Raw genomic sequence first — 26286 nt, 5'->3', positions numbered from 1 at the left:
GGTATGTAAAATGAACAGAAATTTTCTTAATAAAAATAAAAAGTAAATAAAACAAGAGAAAGTTTGCTTTAAAAAAAAGTTTATTTTTAGACTGATTGATGTATAGAGACAGAATTTCACCTTGTAGCTTGTTCCAGTCTGGAGCTCATTAAGTAGGCCAGGTAGTATTCTTGATCATTTTAACTTTTGGTATATTACTCTTTTTTTTTTTTTAAAGATTTATTTATTTATTATGTATACAGAAGAGGGCGCCAGATCTCATTACAGATGGTTGTGAGTCACCATGTGGGTGCTGGGAATTGAACTCAGGACCTATGGAAGAGCAGTCGATGCTCTTAACCTCTGAGCCATATCTCCAGCCCCCGGTATATTACTCTTAATATGTCATATTATATCAAGTAAAACTAATTAAAAAATAAGATGTGGATCATAAAGGCTAATAGAGTCTAACAATATGATCCAGAAGTTTCTTCCTTAATGATATTACCATTATTCCTTCCTCCTAAAGACCACTTTCCCACCTACCACTCAGCCTTATCTACATCAGACCTACATCAGAAGCCTTGCCTTGTAAAATGGAACATGAATATTTGACAAATAGTATGTGTTTCTCCCCTGGCCCCACATGCACAAAGTGTGATGTCCATTGGAGTTGAGGAATGTGAGCAAAAGTTCTGAGAAAGGAAGTGCACCTTCTGCTGAACCTTCTTTTTTTAAAAAGAAAATATATTTTTATTTTATAATTAACTTAATTTCACATATCAGCCATGGATTCCCCTGTCCTCTCTCCTCCCACTCCTCAACCCTTCCCCCCAGCCCAATCCCCATTCCCACCTCCTCCAAGGCAAGGTCTCCCCTGGGGAGTCAGCCCATCCTGGTAGACTCAGCCAAGGCAGGGCCAGTCACTTCCTTCCTACATCAAGGCTGAGCAAAGTGTCCCAGCATAGGCCCTAGGCTCCAAAAGCCAGCCCATGCACCAAGGACAGGTCCTGGTTTCATTGCCTGGGGGCCTCCTAAATAGTTCAAGCTAATCAACTGTCCCGCTTATCCAGAGGGCCTGGTCCAGTTCCATAGGGGCTCCTCAGCTATTGGTTCATAGTTCATGTGTTTCCACTAGTTTGGCTATTTGTCCCTGTGCTTTTTCCAATCATGGTCTCAATATCTCTTGCTCATACAACCCCTCCTTTCTTGCGTGGATTGGACTCCTGGAGCTCCACCTGTGGCTCGGCTGTGGATCTCTGCATCCACTGCCATCAGACACTGGATGAGAGTTCTATCTTGACAGCCAGGGTGTTCAGCCATCCGATCACCAGAGCAGGTCAGCTCAGGCACTCTCTCGACATTGCTAGTAGTCTACAGTGGAGGTATCTTTGTGGATTTCTGGGGACCTCTCTAGCACTCTGCTTCTTCCTGTTCCCCTGGACCTTCTACCAGACTGATTAACTCATTAGCACTTCGGTGATGATGGAGAGGTTGGAATGCTGCAGGTCTAGAGCTTAGTCTCCCTGGAGCATCTTCAGTCACCCAGCCATCCCTCCCTACCCACTTGTGTCTGGTCCTCATCTAACATCCTGTGTCTAAAAGATAAAACCCCAACTTCCACCAACCAAATGGCTAGGACTATAATCAGACGCATCTGAGGCTAGACTGGAGAGTTTCTCTGCTGTGCTGTAATCACCTAATTAATATTCCACAAACGAATTTGAGAAGTACCATGAGTCTTTGTTCTGTTGATGTAAAAACCTCATCAAAAAGTTAGCATATTGAAGAATGGAATTCTGGATAACCTGTGTCACCTGTGTCCCAGGCCAGGATCACTCATCTTTGGCTCCAGAATAAACTCTCTCATCCCCTGAGGTAGTTATAATTTTTGTGTCAACAGTTCCCAAGGTGGAAAGTGATCAAGAAAGACACCCTACATCAACCTCTGGCCTCCACATGTACACCAGGCACAGGCACGCATGCGTGCACAAACACAACACACACACACACACACACACACACACACACACACACACACACAGCCTAAAGCAACATTTCCCCAGCCTTGCAAAGTCAAAGAGGGGTGTCATTGACACATTTAAATAAACAGAATTCCACAGAACTTGGAGTCAGAAGATCTGCAGTGGGGACCTGGGAATAGATATTTTAAAATAATGCCAATTATCCTTAAATTCCTGTGAGTTTGAGGTTCACTAGGTTGGAAAGTAACAAAAAGAAATAAGCATGGCTGTATGAATCTCTGTGGTCTGGCTCACAAGAAAGGCCTTCCTATAACTCCATGCTGGGATCTCAGCCTAGCCCTGGGTTTCATGTCATCTTGGCACCTGCCAGCTATATTTATCTCCTCAGAAAAACTTGGGCCCCCCAGAGAGGCATGTTAGCAAATTACAAGGTGGGAGGAAGAGAAAAAGATGCTACCACATTTACTAACTAGCCAACAGTGACAGTTAGAACACAGATAGGACTTGTCCACCCCATCTGCTTCTTCCTTTTCTCCAGCTGTGGGTGGACCCATGGGAGCAATCAGCTTCTCCAGGGACCTCAGTCTCAATGTGGGTTGTCATCAGGAGTGGCCACACTACCAGTTTCCCATGGACACAGTCCTGTCCTCTGTGCCAGCTAGCACTGTGGCTTGTGTCTGCCGTTCTATTCCACTCGGTCCTAGTGGACCTAGTCTTGAAACAAGAATAGCAAAGCACGATGAGCTCTGCCAGCGTCTTTCACCAGCAAGCCACCCTGTGACACAACACAGCCTTCCAGTTAACCATATATCGATCTGGCCTTTGGGGACACAAATCTCACAGATTAGGAAAGTAACAGGCCAAATATCTGCCTCTGAGTGACCCACTTCCTGATCTTAATGGGACCTCCCTGACTCCTTGGGATATGTGGACACCCTACCCCCAGTTTCCTGTGTTAAGAAATAGAACTTAACCAAGCTGGTCAGTTTCAATATGGAAGCAATCCTCTGAATGTTCATGGTTTTCATCTTAAATCTGGAAGGAGAAACGTGCTTTCTGCAGCTGTAGCACTCGGCTCTGGTTTCTGAAACCTCTCTGAAGGAAGAAACACTTCCAAAAGAAGCAAACAAATCTACAGAGACAGGACTCAAGTGCATCCAGCTGAGAGCACATGGGAAACAGCATCCACAGTCGGCTTCGCACTGCAGGAAGAACAGCCTTCAAGTCCCCCCACCCCGGAGGAAGCTGAAGATGTCCTAGCAGGCCAGGGAGCATCTGGGTTCTCTCCCAGGAAGAATAATTTAGTCACAGCCTGTGTGTGTGTGTGTGTGTGTGTGTGTGTGTGTGTGTGTGTGTGTGTGTGTGCGTGCAGGCGAGTGTGTATGCATAGTGCATATGTGCACACAAATGTGTTCATGTTTGTGTGCATTAATGTGTGTGTGTTTTGTTGTTGTTCTGTTTTGTTTATAATGCATTCTCTTGAAAACAAATCACACACAGGCCAGCACCCCAGTCTCAGTGCTGTACAGTGTCACAACACAGAATGCTGGCTTTTGTTTTTGTCAACTTGACACAAGCTAACTGGGAAGAGGAACCTCAGCTGAGAGGAGGTCTCATCAGCATGCCTGTGGGCAAGCCTATATATATTTTCCTCATTGATGATTGATGGGGGAGACCCCAGGTCACAGTGAGTGGTGTCAACCCTCAGCCAGTGGTCCTGGGTGCTGAAAGAAGGCAGGCCAAGCAAGCCATGAGGAGAAACCCAGTAAGTAGCACCCCTCAATGGCTTCTGCATCAGCTTCTGTCCGAGTTCCTGCCCTGACTTCATCCAATGATGAACTATGATGTCGAAGTATAAGCTGAAATAAACCCTTTCCTTCCCAAGTTGCTTTTGGTCATGGTGTTCATCACAGCAATTGAAGCCCAACCAAGACACATAGTTAGGGATTGGGTTTTTGATGTGGTGGTGGTGGTGGTGGTGGTGGTGGTGGTGGTGGTGGTGGTGGTGGTGGTGGTTTGAAAGAAAATGGCCCTCATAGACCATAGGAGTGTCACTAATAGGTGTGGCCTTGTTGGAGGAAGTGTGTCACTGGGGATGGGCTTTGAGGTCTCAGATGCTCAAGCTGCACCCAATGTGGAACAGCTGCTTCTGTTGCCTGCAGATCAAGGCATAGAACTCTCATCTCCTTCTCCAGCACCATGTCTGCTTGCTCACTGCCATCATGATGATGGACTAAACCTCTGAACTGTAAACCAGCACCAATTAAATGTTTTCCTTTATAAGATTGCTGTGGTCATGGTTCCTCTTCACAGCAATAGAAACCCTAACTAAGACAGAAGTTGTTTTGTTTTTTTAACTTTCCAAATGTTTTTGTACCTTGGAATTAGTTTTCTACTCTATCTTTTCCAACAGCATCTCTGAGGAAGGAAGCTTCCAAGCTCCTCAGCCTTCTTTCTCCTCACTCTTCTTTTACCCAAGGGTGGCTGAGAACAGGGCTTGAAGGTCAGACTGCTGCATGAGCATCTTGGTTCCATCACTCCTGGAGCAGCATGGAGAAGTTCATTCACTCACTAATCTCTCAGCTGTATCCTCACCCTTCACTCCTCCCCCAAAACTACTCTGGCCCATGACACAGGTATTGCTCCGAGCCTGTTTGCAGCCACACCTGCCCTGCTTCACAATTTCATCTCATATCAGATTCTCCCACCTACTTCCAGCTCAGAGTCCAAGGCCCTGGTTTGAGAGTGGCAAGATGGACTGTAAATTACTCCCTGGGTCAATCTTCTCCCCAGCAATTCCAAGACATGCTTTCCCTTAGTTTCTGTTCAAATGTTACTTTCTTGAGAAGGCCTTCCTGCCACCCTGTAACAACCATGGCCCCCACCTGACACTCCACACTGCCTGCTCTCCCTCTGTGGACCCCACCTGACACTCCACACTGCCTGCTCTCCATCTGTGGACCCCACCTGACACTCCACACTGCCTGCTCTCCATCTGTGGACCCCACCTGACACTCTACACTGCCTGCTCTCCCTCTGTGGACCCCACCTGACACTCCACACTGCCTGTTCTCCATCTTTGGACCCCACCTGACACTCCACACTGCCTGTTCTCCATCTTTGGACCCCACCTGACACTCCACACTGCCTGTTCTCCATCTGTGGACCCCACCTGACACTCCACACTGCCTGCTCTCCCTCTGTGGACCCCACCTGACACTCCACACTGCCTGTTCTCCATCTGTGGTCCCGACCTGACACTCCACACTGCCTGTTCTCCATCTTTGGACCCCACCTGACACTCCACACTGCCTGTTCTCCATCTGTGGACCCCACCTGACACTCCACACTGCCTGCTCTCCATCTGTGGACCCCATCTGACACTCCACACTGCCTGGTCTCCATTCATGGCCTCACCTTCCACTCAATACTGCCTATTTTTCATAGCTGCTTCATTTACTTTGCAGAAAATTTTCCAAGTGGCAATTACACTTATCTGACACACTATGGACCTCAATTATAATCTTCCACTATGCAGGAACAACATGCCTGTGTCTAGAATAGTACCAGGCATAAAGCAGGCCCTCATTTAACATCTGATGAGTGAAGATGTTAATGGATTATTAAGGAGGAGGAGTTCACACAGCAACAGGAAACAGAACCTATAGGAGAAATCCTCGAAAATGAGGCAGGACAGAAAATAGGAAACTATGGGAACACGAGAATGGAAAAGGCATCCTCTAGAGTCCTAGGTGAAGCCTCTGTTCAGCAGTACTCTACCCAAACTGGAAAACCTAAAAGAAACAGATGAATTTCTTGATCTATACAACCTAGCAAAGTTAAATCAAGGCCAAATAAGCAATTTAAACAGACCTAAAACCCTTAGTGAAGGAAGCAGTGATGAAAAGTCTCTCAAAGAAAAAAACAAAACAAAACTTAGGGCCAGATAGATTCAGAGCAGAATTATACCAGACCTTCAAAGAAGAATTAATACCAATACACCTTAAATTATTCTGCAGAATAGAAACAGAAGGAAAATTTCCTAATTCTTTTTAAAATGCCACAATTACCAATACCTAAATGACACTATGACCCAATAACAACAACAAAGAAACTTATAGACCAATATCTCTTATGAACACAGATGCACAAATTCTCAAAAGATACTTGCAGACCGAATCCAAGAGCATGTCAAAACAAGCATCCACCATGATCAAGTAGGCTTCATCCCAGGTACATGGGGATGGTTCAACATACGTAAATCAGAAAACATAATCTACCACATTAAACAGAAACAACAATAATACATGGTCATCTCATTAGATTCAGAAAAGGCCTGTGACAAAATCCAACACCCCTTCATGATAAAAGACCTAGAAAGATTAGGAATACAAGTGACATACCTCAACATAATAAAGGTGATTCATAGCAAGCCCACAGCTAACATCATCTTAAATGGATAAAAAAAAAAAAACAAAGCATTTTTACTTAAATCAGGGACAAGACAATGTTGTCCACTCTCTCTATACCTATTCAATATAGTACTGGAAGTCTTAGCTAGAGCAATAAGACAATGAAAGGAAACCACTGGGATACAAATAGGAAAGAATGGAGTCAAAGTGTCTTTAGTTGCAGATGATATTATTTTATACATAATAAAAGACCCTAAAAATTCCACCAGGAAACTTCTATAGCTGATAAACTCTTTCAACACAGTAGCAGGATACAAAATTAACTCACAGAAATCAGTACCTTCTTATATAAAAGATAGGGTTGGGGATTTAGCTCAGTGGTAGAGCACTTGCCTAGTAAGCACAAGGCCCTGGGTTCAATCCTCAGCTAAAAAAAAAAAAAAAAAAAAAGATAAGCATGCTGATAAAGAAATCATGGAAACAACACCTTTCACAATAGTCTCAAAAAATATCTTGGGAAACTCTAACCAAGCAAGTGAAAGACTTATATAATAATAATAATAAAAAAAGTTAAGATGTTGAAGAAGAAACCAGAAGGTGGTCGCTCATGGATCAGTAGGATTAACACAATAAAAACGGCCATCCTACTAAAAGAAATCTACAGATTCAATACAATCTCCAACAAAATTCTAACACAATTCTTCACTGAAATTGAAAAAACAATTTTCATCTTCATATGGAAACACACACACACACACACACACACACACACACACACACACACACACACAACAGGATAGCTAAAACATTCCTGAATAATAAAAGAACCATGCCAGACTCCAAGTTTACTACAGAGCTATAGTAATAAAATAGTAGTGTGTATACATAAAAACAAGTACATTGATCAATGGAATTAAATTGAAGATAAACACATAAGTCAACACATCTATGACTACTGGATTTTTTTTTTTTTTAACAAACCAAGTAAAAAATAATCACTGAAGACAGCATCATCACCCAGTGGTTTTTGTCAACCTGGATGGCTGCATGTGAAATTATCCAGCAAGATGCATACTTGTCACTTTGTACAAAACAACCCAAATGGATCACTCCTCAACATAAGACCAGATACCCTGACTATGACAGAAGAGAAAGTGTGGAACAGTCTTGAACTCATTGGTACAGGAAAGGGTTTTCTTAGCAGGACAATGGTAGCATAGACACTAAGGCCTCATGAAACTGAAAAGCTTCTGTATGGCAAAGGTCACCATCATTCAGGCAAAACGGCAGCCTACAGAATGAGAAAAGATCTTTACCAATTATATATAATCTTACAGAGGGTTAGTATCTATAATATATAAAGAACTTTAAAAGGCGAATATAAAAAGAAACCAAATAATCCAACTTAAAAAATGGGGTACAGAACTAAACAGAGTTCTCAAGAGATGAAACACAAATGGCTGAGAAACACTTAAAGAAATGTTCAACATCCTTAGTTATCATGGAAATGTAAATTAAAACTACTTTGGGATTTCATCTCCCACCAGTCAGAATGGTCAAGGTCACTAAAACAAATGACAGCAAATCCCGGAACTACAGGGGAGGAGAGAATCTCCCAGTGAAGTGGACATGGAATAATATTGTTATAGAGAGGCAAGGGGAGACTAAAATAGGAGGATTAAATAGGAAGGAGGATGGAAGAGAAGGGTAAAAGGCCATTTGAAAAACCATATGAAAACCTACTACTCTAGAATTTTCCTAAAACATATACATATACGCTAGGAATCTAAATGGAGTCACCAAATATTAAGGACAACAATGTGCCAACTAGACATTTTATGCCACTAAGTAAAAACTCCAGTGGCAGGAACAGGTTACATCTTTTTGAGCTGCTGGCCAAGGGAACCAGTACAGAAACTCCCAAACATCACAGGCTACTGCCAAGCCTACTGATTACTCTGTACAAGCTGATGGTAAGGCCTTGTTGCTGGAAACAACACTTACATATGTCATCAAACATGGAGCAGTAGAGCTAGTGCCGAACCAGAGGCTTCTCTTCTACTGCCTAGTGTTCATGGCACTGGAAGGTACTCTTCAGACTAACAAGAGGAAAAGGCAGTCCTCAGTATCTCCAGCTACAAGCCCTGTAACCTGCAACAGTGACCTACCTGAAGACAGACTGGCGCAATAGTGACACAGATGTTACAGGAGTGACCACCCGTTCTGTGATTGGATTAAGGCCTACTCCATGAGATGGAACCCATGCTGACACTGCTAAGATTGGCTAAGAACCTGAGACTAGATAGATTATGGGTCTAGGGGAAAACCCAATACTATTATTCTACTAAACACACCAATAGAACGACTCCTAATGACATTCTGATATATCCATAAATTAGTGCTTCTCTCAGCTCCCATCAGAGAAACTTCTTCTTGCAATAGACAGCAACTAACACAGAGACCCACAACTGGACAATGTGGCGGGAGTGAGGGACTTTGGAGCACTCAGTCCTAAATTCAAAGTCCTCCCTCCAAGGCCCAGGGGGTCTATGCAGAAGATGATGTGGAACGACTATGGAAAAAAAAAAGAGCCAGAGGTGAGTGAGTTTCAGGACAGCCAGGGCTACACAGTGAAATCCTGTCTCAAAATTCAGCATCAAAACAAACAAAAGCCAGAGGTAAAGCATGATTCCAAGGAGACCGTGTCTTCCAGACACAACAGGACTCCTACACATATGAACGCAGAGAGGCTATGGCAGGCACACACAAGGCCTGCACACAGGTTGAAGCCAGATGGAGTCCTAGCACTGAGGGGGGAGTAGGCAGGACTCCTACCCCAAGCAATAAGCTATCTGCACCCACTGACAAAGGAGAACTCATTTTTCTCCAGAGGAATCTTATTGGATATATTAACCAGACTTTAGGGCAGACACCACGTTCTGCAGGAGACGGCCAACACAAAATGAACTCAACAGTACTTCCCTAGATGTTTTGTCTCATGTTGCTTTTGGGGAGGTTTTTTTTTTTTTTTTTTTGGTGGAGCTGAGGATCGAACCCAGGGCCTTGCACTTGCTAGGCAAGCACTCTACCATTGAGCTAAATCCCCAACCCTGGCATTTTTTATCTTATTGTTCTTTTGCTTGTTTATTTTGATTTCTGCTTTTGAGTTTTTGTAGTGATCTATATGTTTGTTTGGTTAATTTAATTTTTTTTTTTTTTAAAGAGAGAAAAAACAATGTAGAGTTGGGTGGTTGGGGAGGTAAGGAAGATCCAGGAGCAAATTGGGAGAGGAAAATCATGATCAAAATATATTGTATGAAAAAACTTGTCAATTAAAAAAAATAGTAGTAGTAGATTAGAAAAAAATCCATACTATTATCATTTGTTGTAAAGTTTGCTTACAGAGATAATATTTCTTTCATACATAGGTATTTTATATTAAAACACCAATGAACCAGGCTTAATGCCTAAATGCATCCAACCTTGAGTGGGGCCTCACTCATTTCCCCAGGAATTTTAAAACTCTGTGTGTGTGTGTGTGTGTGTGTGTGTGTGTGTGTGTGTGTGTGTGTAGTCAATTTTCTCTTTCCAGCTTCATACAAGTTCTAGGGATGGACTCAGGCTGCCATGCTTATGTGGCAAGTACCTTTACCTGCTGAGCCATCCTGGAAGGCCAAGACTGCTTCCAGTGGAGAAGTGTGTCCTTTTTGCATCCCTGTGACCTAGAGTGTTGCTCCAGCAGTTCTGACTCTATCAGAAACTCCTCTGGAGCCACCCTGTGATCTCATTTAGGTTCCGAACAAATCACTGAGGACAACAACCTCAAAACCCATCTGAATCCTTTATAAGCCTCTGTCAGATCACTTTCTTCCTAAGGCTTCATTCTTTGCCCTAATTCTCATGCTTAAAATAGGTATTTAAAATATTTTTAAGGGGGCTGGAGAGATGGCTTAGCAGTTAAGAGAAGTCGATGCTCTTGCATAAGACCTAGGTTTGCTTCCCAGCACCCATATGACAGCTCACAACCCTCTGCCACTCCAGTTCCAGGGGATCCTATGCCTTCTTCTGACTTCTTTGGGATCCTGCACACACGTGGTGCACAGACATGTCAGGCAAAACATGCATACAAGTAAAATAAAAATAAATACCTGAAAAAAACTCTTAATAAACCCTAACACATTTAACACTGGCTCACCATGAAGTTCTTTCCTGTGTCCAAGCCAAGGATCCAGTTCTCCTTGATTGGATGGCCTAAAAGATTCCAGGAGCTTTTCAAGCCACGAGACAGCACAGAGCTGTGCCTCTTGCCCTACCACCCTGCTCCTATTGATCGGTTTTATTTTGCATGTGAAGGAAGACATCAGGGTATGTCATCAGATTCACAGTCTAAGAGAGCTCTCTGGCCACAGCCGAGTGGGGAGGCTGCTGAGGGCAAGGGCAGCATGGAGGAGCAGCTTGGAGAACAACAAGAAAGAGAAGGGAGGATTGCACTGGAGCAAGAGGAAGGTTAAGTTTTCAAGTCGTAGTTTTGAGGTGGCAACTGATAGAACTTGTCAGGAGGTTGGCCGGGGCCTTAGAGAAGAGTTAACGAGTCTTTCAGGTTGGGCCTCAATCCTGAATCTTGATGAGCTTGATTGCTATGAGAAAGGAGGTCTTCTACTTCTACTTGCAAAGGAGGTATGCAAACCTCCCTTCGATGCTGTTGCCCCAAAGGGAAATGTGTTTTCCCTGCTTTGTCAGTAAAGAGAATTACAGAACTGTTCATCCCACGCTGGTTGAGGGAAAACAGCTCTCTGCTGTTCTGTGTGCCCTGTCCTCCTGAGGAGTACATTTCTACTGTATTCACCAGTAGTTTGGGAACATTTAACTTTTACACAGATAAATAAAAGGCCTCCTCACATTTCAAAAGATTCTGAAGGCTCTTTCAGGTCATGTTTGTTCATTCAGCACTTAGGAGGCATAACTAAAAGCTGAAATTACAAACTTCTGCTGATTAAATAAATCAACCAAAACATAAGATAAAGTACATCTGAAATAATAATGAGACTTTAAAACAGGCATCAACTGCACTGAGTGGGCTAAAAGCTCAAACTGCACATTGTCCAATTCACTACAGGATGGTTGGCAGCCTTGTTCCTGAGTATATGTCAACCTTCTGAGCTCCGTCCCCCCAGCCCTCCCTGGCTGCACTGGCTTGTCCTCATTTCCCCCTGAACACTGTTCTAAAGTTAGTGCGAGAACTTGCAGCCTGTGTTGCCATTAGCTGCTTCTCAGAAGACCATCTGGCTCGGCAAGAGCTTGATTGAGGTAACCCTGGAAGTTTCAAACCTCCCCGTGGCTGCCTGTATGGACTTTGAGCAGTATCTGGGCCCTTGAGGGACTTACTCTCTCTTCCATTCTTTCTTTCTGAGAGAAGGTCCTGGAAGGGCTTCCCTCCACTCTCTTTCTGAGACAGGGGCCCACATTACTGTCCAGGTTGTCCTCAAACTCTGGATCCTCCTGCCTCAGCTCCCCTCTCATCTCCCAGCTTGGATTACAGACACCAGTCATCACATCTGGCCCTTAGAAATTTTCTCTGCCTCACCAGACCTCCCTGACTATTGGAGAACTGGTCCCCACTGCAATGAAGGCAGCTATTTTGCTTTTAAGCCCTAGAGAGATGCAGAGGGGGGGGGGGTCAATAAATCTAGGGTCCCTTCCTGTACTTGCCTGGCCCTCTCAAATCCTTTGAAAACAGCCAGTCAGAAACAGCTTTTGCTGGAAAGTGCTGATTCCTCACAGCCCACAAGGCTGAAAACCTGACTTGACTGCCTTCATTTCGTATCTCTATTTAGGGTCAGTCACCTGCCTAACTGACGACACCATAGTGACCACCGCTGTGTGCTTCTGAAAGCTGGGCTGCCTGCCCTTGCTCATCCTTCTTCAAGGCTAGTTGCACAGAGAGTAACTCAGACCTCTCACATCTGTTTTACAAGGTCTGCTCCAGACTCTGAGAAGGTCGGTGCCTCAGGGTCTTCAGGCCTGCACTTACCTTGAAGTCTAGAGTAGCCTCACAGACAGGTCTCCCCATTACATTGACCTATTTAAGTCCCCTCAATCTTCAGCCTCACTGTCTCAGTTTCTTCCATTCACCTTTCTCCTGCCCCATTCCCTTCTACCAGGTGGCTTCTGACCCCCATGCTCAGGCGGGACTCATCTCTTGGCAGTAGCTTGCTTGCTTACTTGCTTTTTCTTTTTCTTTCTTTTTTTTTAATTTTAATTTTTTTATTGTTTTAGTTTTTTGAGACAGGATTTCTCCGTATAAGTTTTGGTGCCTGTCCTGGATCTCGCTCTGTAGACCAGGCTGGCCTTGAACTCACACAGATCCGCCTGGCTCTGCCTCCCAAGTGCTGGGATTACAGGCGTGCGCCACCACCGCCCGGTGACAGTAGCCTTTCTCTAAGGGCTGAGTTTTCCTGTGTTTCTTCCTAGGTAGGACTTGTAATACCACTGCCTCTGTGCCACCTCTGAGCTACTTCGGTCTGACTAGGAGAGCCTGAGCTAGCCCCGACTCCGAAGCCCTAGTTCTAGGATGTGTCTTCTCATGGACCTCTAATGGGCTGAATCCCCTTTCCCACGGCTGACTCTGAGCTCAAGCTCTCCCTTGACCATTCAAGCTTAAAAGTATCCTTGGAATGATGCCTGTATTCATTAAAATAGTGTCTTCCAAAAGTTTTGTGTATTTTTATTTTGTAGTCAAATAATAATTAATAATAACAACAATAATAATATCACTGTTCTTATCACTGTTGTATAGCCAGTTTCCTCCAGGATTGAAACACTCCATCCTGAGGGAAAGCTCCTTAAGACAGGAAGTAAACAACTCAAAATGGCTTCAAGAAGTCCCTGAAACTGAGCAGATTCACTAGGCTCCTCCCTCCCAAGAATAAACAATAAAGACTTGCTTAGAGTCTCTATCAAACAAGTCCAGCTGTCTGAAAGAAGCAGAGAACCCTCCAAGCAGCCTGGATGAGGGTTAGACCAACTGAGTCGCCTAGAATAGACAGTCTCTAACATGTGGGGCTGCCTGCCTGCTGTTTAGTGTGCTCCAGGTTCCCAGCTTTGTGAGCTGTCATCCATGCTGGGCTGGGCTTTGGTGATACTCTGCCTTTGAGTCATAGCTGCTTCTGTAAGTAACCCCTCTCACACACTCCTGTAAGTTAACACCAATAAAACTCATTGGTTCACCAAGTTGGACTTTGGCAGTATCCATACTTTGGTCTGTCATGGGCTTCCTGTCTGGGGTGAGTAGACATGAGTGTTCTGTCCCCCCAGGAAGTCTTGTCACACCCCACAGTTTTACAAAGATTAACTCATTAAACAATCCAGTGAAGCTGGCAATTATTAACCTCATTTATAGATAGGATGGAGATAAAGGCATAGAAAGTTTAAGACTAATGAGAACTGTAGTCCAGATAGTCTGAATGGCTTCTCAACCTGTGGATTGTGACCCCTTCACCAAACCTTTATCTCCAAAATTATTTACACTATGATTCAAAACAGTAGCAAAATTACAGTTATGAAGCAGCACCAAAATAATTGTATGGCTGTACATGAGGTTTTGTATTAAATGGTAAGGTTGAGAACCACTGGATAAGGTCCTAAAAATTACATATTTAAATGTATGAAACAGGGACACAAGTTTGTATTTCAGTACCTGTACTGGAACCCAGGTCCTAAATCTTTCTACTGACATGCACATATAGAGGAACATCGATGGGGAACTTAGCTGCCTTTTTCTCCCAGCCACCTCTCCCCAGTCACATTCTTTCGCGTTTAAAGGACCAGCTTCATAAACCCCAGTTTCCTTTGCAAGATGAAGGGGCTCACCAAGAGAATGTCAAGAGCTTTCCAATTTAAAAATTAAACTCTCCAGGAAGAGTGACCTGGAAACTTTATATTGCACTTTGTGAGATTCCATGGCTTTGTGTCCCGTAAGATAACCCTATGGGGTCTGTGTCTTTTAGACCAACAATGAGTTGGGTTTGTGATGTACACTGATGATATTTTAATGTGTCTGTGAAGGTTTACATTAAATTTCTGGACAGCCTCGGTGGGTTGGATTTGACAAGCGCGCGTAGCTTCTCCGACACTGGTGCAAGCGCGCCCTCTGCTGGCCACAAGCATACACTGGGCCAGCAAGGGGCCTGGCTCCATGGAGGAAAGAATTCATTTTGCCTTCAACCAACAGTGACTTACCACTTTCAAAGCTAGGAAGGCAGGTTTAGGGCTGGACATACAAAGACAAATGAAAGCTCCCCGGCCCTAGAAGGCCTCACAGTATAAGAGGGTGCGCCCTATCTGAGCATCATGCCACTTGGGAGTTAGGGCTAGCACTACCTCTCAAGTCCCCATTAGGTTTCTACCCCAAGTTTACACAAGAACCATACAGCTCAATACAGGGCTCTTCTGCTAGGAATGATGACTCGAGCTGCCCAAGAGCAACACAGCTCGTGGTGCGCTACCCTGCAGACCCGGGTCACCTGGGAGCAGTCCTGGCAGCCAGCCCCTCAGGACACACACAAGCACTGCAGGGAAAGGTTAGATGTTCACAGGGACTAGAGAGATGGCTCAGCTGTTAAAGAGTTGTGTGTGTGGAGATGAAGATTAATCTTGGTGTCAACTTGACAACATCTGGAACAAACTGAAAGGCAAGCCTGGGCACTTCTGTGTGGGACTTTCTCGATCAGATTATTTGAAGTGGGAAGACCTTCCCTGAATGTGGGTGGTGCTTTCTGATGGCAGCCCAGATTAAAGGACATGGAAGATGGAAAGTGTTGCCTTTTGCCTGCTTGCCCTCACTCTTGCTGGCAATTCATCTGTTCTGTTGCTGCAGCATCCTTCCACAGATAGTAGAACAAACTTTTTTGGGCTTCTAGTATAGACTAAAGGATCTTCCATGTCATCAGCACCATGTTGGGACTTTCACCCTCACTGGTTGAGGCTTCTTGGCCTCTCCAGTGTGAAACAACCATTGCGTGACTGCCTAGACCATATTATATAAGCCAACCTAATGAATCCCTTTTAATATATATATATTTATCAGTTCTGTTCCTCTAGAGAACCCTTACCAACACATTCATAAAAGGATAGAGAATAGCTGGGTGTGGTGGTTTACATCTTTAACTCCAGCATTCCAGAAGCAGGAGCAGGTGGGTCTCTGTGAGTTCAAGGCCAGCCTAGTCTACAAAGCAAGAGAGTCAGGCCAGTCAGAGCCACACAGTGAGGCCTTTCTGGAAAGAAAAAGAAAAAAAAAAAAAAAAACCCCAAACGCCTTTTCTTTTTAAAAAAGAGACAGTGTAAAAAATAAGGAGAGGGTTGGAAAATAGAAGGGGAGGGATTTGGGTAGTTCAAGTAGGAAGGAAGGAGAGGGCTGGAAAGAGAGAAGAGTGGTAAACAGAGATGGTTAAAGAGGGAAGGAAGGAAGGAGGGACAGTGTTGGAATATGGAAAGTGAGGTGAGGATCGTTAGACGGCAGGGCATGCACTGTCCACATCTTAAGTTTACAATTCAAATGTAAGAAATGCATAGATTTAAGAAGACACACATTATAAAAGAGCATAAGATAAAACATAAAAGCATCTGCCAGAGACTCCTACAGCACACACACTAGCAGACGCACAGAGTTTAGGGTCAGTACAAGGAGGAGATGGAACACCTGCCTTAGGGTAGTTTCTGTTGCTGTGAAGAGACACCATGACCACAGCAACTCTTATAAAGAAAACATTTCATTGAGGTGGCTCGCTTACAGTTCCAGAGGTTCAGTCCATTACCATCCTGATGGGGAGCATGGCAGAGTGCAGGCAGATGGTGCTGGAGCAGTAGCTAAGAGCCCTGTGTCCGCAGGCAACAGGAAGTCAACTGAGACACTGGGCAGTATCCTGAGCATAGGAAACCTCAAAGCCCACACCCACAGTGACATACTTCCTCCAACAAGGCCACACACACTCAAACAAAGCCATACCTCCTAATAGTGGCACTTCTTAAGAGATTATGGGGGTCAATTACATTCAAACTACCATACCACCCAATGCAGTAACCTGCACACCAATCAGCCCCAGGGCAGCTGGGCATGTGTGGTTCCTGGGTCGGGGTGTTTTCTGCAATTTTTCTACTACTCAGTTAAGTTAATTCTTAAACCAATGGGCCATTTCTCCTAAAGTTGCATTACAAATCATTAAAAAATCTTTTGTTGTTGTTGTTGTTGTTGTTGTTTTCTAGAGCTGAGGACCGAACCCAGGGCCTTGCGCTTGCTAGGCAAGCGCTCTACCACTGAGCTAAGTCCCCAACCCCTAAAAAATGTTTTTTAATCGTCTCTTATAAAACAAAATTATTTACACTAACATACTTATCTTCATCTAAGTTGCAGTTTCTGGCTTTAGAACATGGCATTCCATTTCTTACATCTGTGCAGAGCCTAGATATTGTGATGTCATTAAAATACCATTTTAATACTTTGATTTTGCAAAATTTCAATCACATACAAAATCAGGACAATGATGAACCCTCATATTCCTATCTCCAGCCTCTAAAATGGTCTTGATATCTTTAAGATTCACCTATTATCAGGTGATTTAATTTGTCTCTCTTCACCACCAATTAGTATTCTACTGTGTGGATTACCAGTTTCCATGTTAAACACTGTGTTTATTTTGGAAGCATTTACATTTTATGTGACCATAAGTCAGTATAGCTCAGTGCATTGGAAGAAATGTAACTCCTTGCTCCTACCAGCTTTAGACTTCTCCCTTATTTTTGACTCTAAGTGAATGTAATAGTACTATTCTGTATTGAGTAATATTTGTAAGTAAGCATAGAATGTCCTTTATGCAATTATAAAAAGAGTTATTGTTTTAGTAATGTTTCTTTATAGAAAAAAATTTAATGAATTATTAAAGTATCAGTTGACTTCTAATCAGAATATCTACAAGAAAGCTCAGTATGGTGGCACACTATAATACCAGCAATTGGGAGACTGAGGCAGGAGGATTACATGTTTGAGGCCAGCCTGGACTAGTGAGTTGGGAGATTTTTATAGCAAGATCCTGTCACAAAGCCCCATTCCAATGTCTTCATATATATTGATTGGGGATAAACAAGTATGTAAGTACCTATTATCTATCAATTGTTCTTCATCTCCATAAATACATTGCTATCCTTCATGTGAGCCCATGGATTTTTGTATTATATTTCCTATGTTGTGGGATGTCTTTCTGTATGCTGTGAATATGTGTTGCTCTCATTGGTTGATAAATAAAGCCTGTTTTCTTATACCCAGGACCACCAGCTCCAGGGTGGCACCATTCATAGTGAACTGAGCCTTCCCACATCAAACAATCATTTAACCAAGAAAATGCTCTACAGAGTTACCCACAGGCCAAGCTGATGGAGGCATTTTCTCAACTGAGGTTCCCCTTCCCAGATGACTCCAGGTTGTGTCAAAGTGACAAAAAAACTACCCAGGACAATCCTGGACTCTAAAGACAAAAGGAAGTATATATTATATCTCAGAAGAAACCTTATCATTCCTCCACCTTTTAGATCTATTTGCACCCACAACATATTGATAATGCCCACCCACATGATGAGGGCACATCATCCTTAGTCTCATGCATCTACTAGTCTCTTTCAGTAACAGCCTCCTAAACACACCCAGAAAGGTGTACTGGCTATCTGGGCATCCCTTATCCCAGTCAAGCTGAGATATAAAACTGTCACCGCCGGGCGGTGGTGGCGCATGCCTGTAATCCCAGCACTCGGGAGGCAGAGGCAGGTGGATCTCTGTGAGGCCAGCCTGGTGTACAGAGCGAGATCCAGGACAGGTTCCAATGCTACAGAGAAACCCTGTCTTGGGAGAAAAAAAAAAGAAGAAGAAGAAGAAGAAAGAGAAGGGGAAGGAGAAGGAGAAGAAGAGGAGAAGGATGATGATGATGATGATGATGATGATGATGATGATGAGGAGGAGGAGGAGGAGGAGGAGGAGAAATTATCCCAATGATACATGAATACCTGGTCAGTCCATGGAGAGCTACTTGGTGTTATTGGTCACTTGAGAAAGGCAAATCCACAATGAGATACTATTGGACAGCTACCAGGATGACTGAAGTTGTAAAAAGACAATAATAAGCATTGGCAAGGATGTAGAGAAAGTGGAAGCCCATACATCATTGGTGAGATTATAGATAATACAACTACACTAGAAAAATAGCTCTGCAGATCTCCAAACATTTATGTATGAAGTTACCAAGAGTCAGCAATTCAGCTCTTATGTAATAAGCCAGAAAACTTAAGAATATGTTCACTCAAAAACCTATACAATGGATGTCCATAGCAATATTATTCATAGTTGCCCCAAAGTAGAAACTTGGATGTACAACAACAGAGAAACAAAAATATGGTCTTTACATGCAGTGGAATATTACTTGAGTATAAATAGGAAGGAGCCATGCTACAACACAGAAAAAAAAAAACATGAAAACATCATGCTAAATAAACAAATATCTAAAAGACAACACATATGAAATGCCCAAGAGAGACCTAAACCCTTTGTGTTTGGAAGTATGTTGGTGGTTACTTGGGGCTAGAGAGGGGAAGATGAGGAGTAACTACTGATGGGTACAGAGTTTTTGGAAGCTAAGGGAACCTGCTATGTCACTCTGGCTATGCTGGAAATCAGGATCAGGATCAATTCTGTAGCATGAAGACTGTAGCTCAATCAAATTGTTTTTTGTTAAATTTTCTGGATACAGGATTCCTTTACATCGCAACCTGTCTTGGTGCCTTCAATGTAGAGACTCTGAGATCCACTCCTGTGCTACCTGTTTAGTTATCTAGGGCTTCATGAATTAATTTGATATTTACCAATGCTACAGGCGGGCACTCTGGTTACTGCTCAGCCTGCTGCCCCCTCACAGAGTACTCAGTGTTTTCCTTCTAAAATAAATAATTTACTGAGTGATCACTACAAGAGGCAATGAATTAAGACAGCTAAAATGGAGTTTTTTTCTTTTTTCCCTTAAAAAGTAGGAAACTTAAGTGTCTTCCTTTCTCTTCCCTTCCCTCTTTTTATAGACTTACTACATGTTTAATGGAGACTGATATCTACATTAACTATTAGACATTACATCTACAAATCACAAGTCCTGGGGTTTTTGTTAGGTCTCAGGAAGTCCATACATCCAGAAATGAGCTCAGCTGGACTATGGAAAGATTTCTGGCAGTTAGATAAAAGCTAGCATTCCTCAGGAACTTACCAAGTGGGGTTTCTGTCCCCCAAAGGAGTCCCTCTCCCCAGCTATTGGTTCCCCTAATAACCCACATGCTTTGTCATCCCCTGCTCTCTCGCTATGCTGTCTCTTGCTGTCTCCACCATTCTTCCCCACTTCCCTGCACTTCCCTAGCACTGACCGTATCTGTCTGCTTTCTTGCCATCTTTTCTCTCTGTACCTTGCACTGCCTTGCTATGCTCTAGCTCTTACTATCTCCACTGTTCTCTCTGGCTCTCCTGCTTCCCTGGGTCTGGCCATGTCTGTCTGCTTTCCTATCTCTGTTCTGGACTCTTCCAGGTGCCTCTAGATATTGTCTCTCTCTCACCCACAATAAAAACCTTCCCCTCAGTGGAGTGGCCATGTCGGCAGTTTCTCTAATGTGCCCCCTTGCATATAGTTTTGCTAGTGTCTTTCCAGTCCTAGGGCTCAAACCATGATTGGCAAGAGCTTGACCACTGAGCTACATCTCCACTCAGGGCTATAAAATAATTATTAAAGCATGTGATTAAATTTTAGAATAGAAAAAAAAAATGGTGTTACTGGAAATTGAACCAAGAGCATTCTGGGCAAACTCTCTGCTACAGAAAAAAATTCTTAGCATTGGGAGAGAGCAGTAGGCAGATTGCTGTGAGTTTGAAGCCAATCTGGTCTACACAGCAAGTTCTAGGCCAACCAGGGTTACACAAAGAGAGCCCCATCTAAAAAAGGAAAACAAACAAACAAAAAGACCCAACAACAGTGATGACAAAGAGGAATGATAATGATAATGAAGATGATGATGATTACAGGAAAAGGAGGAGGAGAAGACAAAGAAGAAAAGAAAAAGCTTTAATAGCATTTGTTCTTGGCAGGTTCACTCACCACTTGCTGAATTATAAAGCTTTCTTGGCCAATCCCCAGAACATCGCCTCAGTGTTGATAGTCCCAGGGTGTTTCATGGGTATTTATTTGTTCAGTAGTTTTCAAACATGTTAGGGTTCTGTTGTGTTTTGTCTTTGGAATACTACAGATCAAATCTAGGGCATTCTGCATTAAAAAGTTCAATACACGTTCAACAATTTTGGGTAGTCTCACATCCTCTGACTCAGGCTATTCAAAGTGCAGTGACCACATGGTTCCACAGAACTGCACTTCCCTACCCAGTACATCTACAACACAGACAAGTGTCTTCACAAACATGACAGTTTCTTCTCAGAACAAAATAAGGCTTCTGAAAACCCTCAAAATTCAGATAATTTTACTTTTTACATTTCCAAAATAGAATTATAGATGATGACATTGTTACATATCTTAAGTTAACAAAGTTTGATATACTTTTTACTAATAATCCATGTGCCCATCCTTGTTATTACAAATTTTAGAATTTTTTTCATAATCTCAATCATCTATATGTAATTTTGTTTTGTCATAAATATTATACATACACCAAGAAGGTTTTTTTGTTTGTTTGTTTGGCTTTGATCTGCAAGTGTCAGAAGAAATTTTTTTGAGACAGGCTCTCCCTATGTAGCCCAGGCTGCCTCAGCTTTTTGAGTACTAGGTTACATGTGTGGACACAGTGACCTCTTGCTCACTGGCCCTAATGTAAGTCAGACACACACCACTTGAATATTTGAGTTGCTATGGGAAACCTTTGACTATTTGGCACATTTGTAGATTTCCCTGAAATACTAGATTCTTATGTAGGTAGTCTTATTTGTTATAAAAACTGTCCAGAACATTATCTGCCCTCTATAGGCAAGCCACAGGTTGAAATGCCCTCTCTACCCATAGTCAAGGAGTGCAGATCTGAGAATCAGTTTTACTGAGTCCCACCTAATCACCTTTATCTCTTCTAAGGATGTAAAAGCAACTTTGGAATGACTTTGCTTTGATTCCTGTATTAGTCAGGGTTCTTTAGAGTAACAGAACTTATAGAATGAATCTCTTTCTTTCTTTCTTTCTATCTATCTATCTATCTATCTATCTATCTATCTATCTATCTATATCTATATCTATATATCTATATGTACATCCATCTATCTATCTATCTATCTATCTATCTATCTATCTATCTATCTATCTATGTTATTTATTGAAACATCTTACAGGCTGAAGTCCAGCTAATTCAACAATGGCTGTGAACAGAAAGGCTGATAATCCAGTAGTTTCTCAGTCCACAGGCTGGATGTCTCAGCTGGTCTTTGGTATATACTGGAATCCTGAAGAAGTCAGCTCCAATGGAATGGATGTACTTAGGAAGGGAAGGGCAGAAGCTGCTGCCTTCTCTCCCGAATATCAGGAGAAGGTATGGTCCAGATTAAAGTCATGTCTTCCAACCTCAAGATCCAGATTAAAGGTGTGTATCTTCCAGCTCAAAGGTCTGGACTAGAAGTGGATTCACCTACTTCAAACCAAGCAGAAAATCTCTTACAGGCATGCCCTCTATCTGGACTGTAGTTCATTCTAGATGTAGTCAAGTTGACAACCAAGAACAGCCAGCACACTTCCCTTCCGTCTCCTCAATAGCCTGTTCCTGAAACGTGTTATAGCAGCAGTCTCAGATCTAAACTGGTAAGGAAGAGATTAAGAGGTGGCCATTCAGAATAAGGGGACTAATGGCTGGGCAGGGACAGCTGCTTTATCTTCCACTGGAGGGAAGAAGGTTTAAAGTTTTGAAGAAATGACATTATTAAAAAAGATTCATAGGGCCTTCTTTAGAGAGACTTTGCTATTACTTTCTTATTTTTATACTAAAAAAATTTTGTAATACCCTTTAATTTTTCAGTACCTTTTTCAAATTCCTTTATTTTACCCAATATTTTCTTTTATTCCTAGTGATCAGTCTTTGAATTTTCCAAGTCACTAACCTTGCTTAATGGTTTTAGCAATTAAAAATATTAAGTAACCTTTAAAGACGTCCTGTGAGGAATGAGTAATGTTCATTGGTGCTGCTAATAGAGCATTTTTAAGCCAACTAATGACAGTAATTCAATGAAGTACAAAAATTTTCATTTTAAAATGTCTATTTGGGAACTGGAGAGCTGGCTCAGCCATTATAGGCTAGGCTCACAACCAAAAATCAAATTTATATTTTTGGTTGTGATATATATATAAAACTTTATAATTCAGTAAATTTGAATTAAATGAGTATAATTAACACCAGATAAATTGAAATGTCAACATTTGGGGTAAAGACTTGAAGGGAATAAAAATAACTGTCATACTAGCCACCTCTTGAGTTGCTGTGACAAGGTCCCCGACAAGTACAACTCAGGAAGAAAGGATTTACTTTGCTAATAGTACAGGAGGGTTCAGACCTGGGCAGCTCCATCTGTGGTGGAAGGAGTCCGAGGATACAGATGAGGAAAAGGTCAGCTCTAGCTGGAACCTTCAAAAGCTGCCCACAGTAGCCCACTTCTGCTAGCTAGGTCAGTCTCAAAGGCTCTACAAACTACTAAAATGGGGCACCCACCAGGGGAGGGTTAGTGTTCAAACATATAAGACTGTAGGTTACATTTCATATTCAAACAATGGTAGAATGTATTCTTCTCCTCCCCCCCCCCCAAACAGAGTTTCTCTGTGTTGTCCTGGCTGTCCTAGAACTCACTCTGTAGACCAGGTTGGCTTTGAACTCAGAGATTCACCTGCCTCTGCCTCCCAATTGCTGGGATTAAAAGCATGTGCCACCACCGCCCAGTGATAGAATGTATCTTTAAACATAGTACCCTAGGCAGACAGTTTACAAAGTGCCTAGGAATAAAGGCGTAAAAGCCAAACTGCATGGTTTGAATGCAGTGCCATCCTTGGAGAATGGGGCTGTGGGTGTGCTTCTCAGACTCCCTGTCTGTAAAATAATGACTTTTCCCCACAGGGGACTGTCAGTTTACAAAAAGCACTTTGATCGGCGCCTGACCTTCAGAAGCACTAGATAAAGGTCCAGCTAACCTTACTTCAAAACATAACTGTGACTGGGTCACAGCCACCAGAAACATGCTAGTTTACAGAAGTAGGGGTTGGTTTGTTACTATTTATAATTTTTAAGAATCTAAAACATGGTTGAGTCCACAAAGTTAAAAACTGATAAATGATGAAAACAGTTTGTTTTCATGACCCAGCACAGAGTGTCTGTCTTCCACAAAAGCCATCAGAGGAAATCCCCAGCATGTTTACAGTTGACCATCAGCCACATGCCATACGTTATTATCCTATCAGTTCACCTGTTTGGAGCACACATCAGGGAGGCAGATGGAATTTTTTGCCTGGTTGTCGTTCTTCATTACTGCTTTTGACTTAAACAACTTTCTAACTGCTGAAAACGTTTGTAGGTTCTCTTTGTGGTTGTTATTTAAAGTGATGGTAAAGACTGTCAAAATACAAAAAGAACTGGTAACACCTTTGAAAGTAATAAACAGAATAGAAGCCAGATATAAGAAAGTCCATGAGCTCATACTCATTCACCTGCCAAGACTGGAAAGTCTGCTCCAAGAGCTAACCGGTTTTGCTTGCTTCATTCTGCTGAGTACACCTGAGTTTCGATTGTAAGGGCAAAGTATGTTGGGCAGCGCCCTGACAGATTTCTTTTCCAACCAGGATTTCTGCCTCTCTACATTACTGGCCTATTCACAGCCATTTAACAGTCTTCGTTTGAAGATGTGACAGATTATTACACATCTAATACATGTACTACTTTTAATAACACTTCTAAGCAACAGGTGTAGTTTATAAAACAATTTTATTCTTTACACATAAGTTATAGCAGATTAGCTAAAGTGGAGACTAATAAAACACACAAAACATGAGGTACAAACTTGCATTTTAAACTGATCATTTTCAGAGGGTTGTAGCTTGAATTCTAAGTTTGAACTTCAGAATTCCAGAGGCAACACGATCTGGTGAAGTAAATACAGGTTGGAGTCAGAACCCTGGGTTTTGAATCCTGCTTTCTATATTTTCTACCCTTATGAAATTGCACAGTCATTTAATCTAAGTCTATTTCTTCACTTATAAAGTGGGGAAAGTATTTGCCTTGAAATATGCAAGGATTCTGTCATACATGTGTGTGTGTGTGTGTGTGTGTGTGTGTGTGTGTGTGTGTGTAGAAAATGATTACCAAGACAATACTTCAAAGGTACATAGGCAATGAAGGGCAGGAGCAGCCCTCAATCATTTTAGCAATTACTCTGGATATTAATTCTGTAGTAACTAAATCTCAAAGTACAAGCTTTGGATATTTTCCTTAGTATTATAATGAAAATATTTTTATAAATAGAAAACAGACCAAAGCCTGAAAATTTCCCTCATTCTATAGATAAAAATCTCCATAAAGGATATTCATACTCAGGTGACTAAAAAGTTAGGTATGGAAAACCATTACTTATGAATTGGGAATGTGCCTGGTGGTGGTGGTGGTGGTGGTGGTGGTGGTGCATGCCTTTTTAATCACAACACTCTGGAGGCATGGGGAGGCAGATCTCTGTGAGTCTGAGGCCAGCTTGGTCTACAAGGTAAGTTCCAAAGACAGCCAGAGCCTTTACACAGAGGAAAACCCTGTCTTGAAAAACAAACAAACAAACAAACAAATAAATGAATAAATAGGGAATTGATATTCAGTTTCCCAGGATTTGATGAACCCCAGGAAAACTTTCAGGGTGGAAACATTTGAGCCAGATTCTGTTGGACACCAGATGGTGTCTGAAGGATGATCTCAGTGATGAGGGAGATGACAAGTGGCCACCGGTGGGGCCGCCTTTGTGGTATCAGGAAGAACTCCGAGTTTCCCTTCAGAGTGCCTCCCTGGATTCCTTTCACACTTCTAGTAAGTAATTCTCGGTGCACCAGGGAGCTGAGCATGGACGTGGCCTATCAGGAGCCGGCGAGATGGCTCTGCCACTAAAGCAAGCCTGGAGGCCCGAATTCGATCCCCAAGGTGGGAAAAGAAAACCTATATCCAAAAGTTGTCCTCTGACTTCGCCGTGGCAGGAGAGCGCCTGAACATCGTGCGCACGTGAACACAGAAATGACTTTTTAAAAAGTCGTGCCCCGCCTTCCCTGGTCCATTCACAGGGCTGGCCGCCTGCAGATCCTGGGTCAGCACAGCAACAAGCCCAGCGATGAGCGCCCCTGCACGGAAAGTGCTCCGGCGCCACCGGGGAGCCCTGCCTCACGTCCACAGAGCAGTGCACCCGACTAGCAAGGTGCCGAGAGCCCCGGCGCTCGCTCGCTGGGAAAACTCCGGGCGTTTTACGTTTTATTAGCTCCTTCCCCAAAGCAGATCTGCTACTGTCAACTCGCCCTAAAAAATCACTGCGGAGCCCCATGCCCCCCCCAACCACACACCACACACACACACCCTGACACACACACACACCCTGACACACACACACACACACACACACACACACGGGCAGTACGGAACCACGAGGCAGCAGCACGGAGCTACAATGGAGGCCGGGAGTTCCAGACCCTGGGCAGCACGGCAAGACAAACCAACAGAATCACAGCCTCGGAGAACCCGAGCGGCTCCCAGCCACTCACCTGTTAGCGTCAGGGGCCGCCTCGAGACAGGGGACGACATCGCAGCACGCAGGCGCACGCCGCTTCGCCTGCCCCCAAATCCGACAG

The 26286-nt window shown here is 43.1% G+C and overlaps 1 protein-coding gene across 2 annotated transcripts in view; it reads right to left on the bottom strand.

The window, feature by feature from the left end:
- Trim13 (tripartite motif containing 13) overlaps positions 1-26276 on the bottom strand; it is a 41942-nt gene extending 15666 nt beyond the window's left edge. Inside the window, exons 1-2 of one of the 2 annotated variants that reach the window (XM_036199630.1) lie at positions 26200-26276; positions 24474-24554 (exon numbers count right to left, since the gene is read on the bottom strand). The gene's annotated coding sequence lies outside the window, so the exon portion shown is untranslated. The remainder of the gene's footprint in view (positions 1-24473; positions 24555-26199) is intronic. The other variant, XM_036199631.1, reaches the window with a different exon arrangement.
- Between the last annotated feature and the right edge of the window lie 10 nt (positions 26277-26286).

Source organism: Onychomys torridus, chromosome 9 (genome assembly GCF_903995425.1).
Source record: "Onychomys torridus chromosome 9, mOncTor1.1, whole genome shotgun sequence".
NCBI classification, from domain to species: domain Eukaryota; kingdom Metazoa; phylum Chordata; class Mammalia; order Rodentia; family Cricetidae; genus Onychomys; species Onychomys torridus.
This window is presented reverse-complemented; position numbering and strand designations above follow the sequence as displayed.